This window comes from Bubalus bubalis, chromosome 18 (assembly GCF_019923935.1).
Source record: "Bubalus bubalis isolate 160015118507 breed Murrah chromosome 18, NDDB_SH_1, whole genome shotgun sequence".
NCBI classification, from domain to species: domain Eukaryota; kingdom Metazoa; phylum Chordata; class Mammalia; order Artiodactyla; family Bovidae; genus Bubalus; species Bubalus bubalis.
In genome coordinates, this window is record NC_059174.1 from 44,629,977 (window position 1) to 44,632,342 (window position 2,366).

The 2,366-nt window shown below is 41.2% G+C and overlaps 1 non-coding gene across 1 annotated transcript; it reads right to left on the minus strand.

The window, feature by feature from the left end:
- Nucleotides 1-1,417: 1,417 nt before the first annotated feature.
- Nucleotides 1,418-1,523, minus strand: LOC112580520. Its single transcript, XR_003104914.3, has one exon. It is a non-coding gene; the product is annotated as a U6 spliceosomal RNA (small nuclear RNA).
- Nucleotides 1,524-2,366: the final 843 nt, after the last annotated feature.

Consider the following 2,366-nt stretch of genomic DNA (forward strand, 5'->3'; position numbering starts at 1 on the left):
TAACATAGCATAGCATACATTGTTATATTAGCCTTGCTCATACTTTCTTATCTGCAAGTATCTGAATTAACCCAAATCCTTTATGAAAAAATGAAAACTCTTCTTCCCTTGATCAGACACTAAAACAATCTACTGATCCACCTTTTCCCTCTCTAGAGCGATATCACCTGGAGCTGCCCCTTCTTCTGGACTTCATTCTGGACTGATGACTTTCCAAATCTAGTGTAGTGGTTGTCCTGGAATTTCCCTCCAGTTCATCTTGGGAATTCAGATGTCTTCTCCTTTCTTGGTCTGTTCTTTCATGTTAGTGAGGTACACTGTCTTATATGTCCCTGAGAGAAGATGCAAGGAAGGACAATAATTGGTTCTTACATATTTGGATTGCGACCTTCCTAGGGTTGGAATTCTAAATTTGCTTTAGAAATTTGAAGATGCTTTTCTGTTATGTTCTAGCTTATAGTGGTGCCGTTGGAAATGCTTATGTTTTGAATGCAAACAATTTGGAACCATGAAGTGTAGGGTCCCTGATCTTAACCATTACATCATGCTGGCTCTCCAGCTTCCTTCTTGGAGGATGTTTACCTGAATGCAGGTATTCTGTAAATGAAAGAGGTGGGGCAGAGGGTTAGAGATTTCAGTGATTTCATGTAGAAATTTCACATCAGTTATCTCTTTTCAGATCTACAGCTGTACTTACCCACTGTAGTGCCCAGTGTCTTTGTAGCCCAGAGCTCTTTAGAATTATGTAGGGAAAATGGACTCTGCTTTATTTGTTAGATATGGCTTTCTCTGCCCATAGTAACTATGTCTTTCTGTGCTTTCTCTTCTCTGAAAATGTGTTCTATTTCATCATCGGGTGATAACCCCATAGTTTTCCCTTTGTCCATATGGGGTCATAGTTTTAAATTCCCTTACTATCTTTTTCACGGAATATTGCGAGGAAGAGGAAAATTTATTTTTCACATTTTATTTTCCACTTCAAAGCAATCAGACAGTTCAGGAATAGAATGTTTTGTAAGCCTGTATTGCAGCCACACAGCTGTGCACCATATCATACCACTGTGCAGTCTCCCTGGATTTGATGATCAGCCTAAATCCTGCCTTGACTTGTCCTCCCTGGCCATTGGCAGGATCTTTGTATCTCTTCTTTTTTTAAAATTTAATTTTGTTTTCTTCTATTGGAAGATAATTGATTTACAGTGTTGCAGTGGTCTCTGCTGTACATCAATGTGAATCAGTCATAATTATATATATATATATATATAAATAAATATATATACACATATACATACATATATATCATCTCCATCTTGAATCTCTCCTCCTGAACTCCAACCCTCTAGATTGTCACAGAGAGCTAGGTTGGGCCCTCTGTGCTATATAGCAGCTTCTTGCTAGTTGTCTATTATACACATGAGAAAATATTGAATGCTTCACAAATTTGGATGCCATTCTTGTGCAGGGGCCATGCTATCCTCTCTGTGTTGTTGCAGTTTTAGTATATGTGCTGCTGAAGCAAGCACTGTCACCGTCTCCCTCGTCTTTAAATCTATTTATTTATTTATGCTCAGCTCCGCTGGGGGTTAGTTGTGGTACACAGGATCTTTGTAGTGGCAGCATGTGGGATCTTTTGTTGCAGTGCTCAGTCTTCTCTTTAGTTGTGGCACATGAGTTTTAGTTACATTATGATATGTGGCATCTTAAGTTCCCAACCAGAGATCCAACCAGTGTCTCCTGCATTGGAAGATGGATTCTTCACCACTGGACCACCAGGGAAGGCTCATCAGGGTTGCTCTTAGTTCTGGGCTTCCTCAGAAATCTTTTAGGGCTTTGCTCTAATATTTTCCCTTGAACAGCTAGGCCAAAATCATTTTGGTATTTCTCTGATTTATTTTATTCCTTCTGTGCCTCTCCTGAAAGAATGTAGGATGGGCTGTTTCCTCATGGATTGAGTGTGGAAGATGCTCCTGAATCTGGGCCAGTCCTCTGTGTCTGCTCAGAGCTGCCTTTGTGGTGGAGGCAGTGGTGATGTCCTGCTATCTGGGCTTGCCTTTGCCCTGCTATCATCAGCAGGGCCTCTTCACCTGGCTGTGTTGTGTTGACCATGCTAGTTTCTGTGCCCCAGCTGCCCAGATACAGCGGGTTGTGTGCAGTTTTGCAGGTTTTACAAGTGGGGCATATTTGTCTATCCAAAGTAGTGAGTTTACAGTTACCTCAGTAATTGGGGAATGAACATGATAAATCCATGTGTGTGTTTTCTATGCTTTCTTTCAGAGTGTAAGCTGTGTTTCTGTCAACACTTTTGTCTTTTGAGCGCTCCTCAGGATCTTCTGAGTCCTGAGCTTTCTGGGGTTACCCCCTTGGGG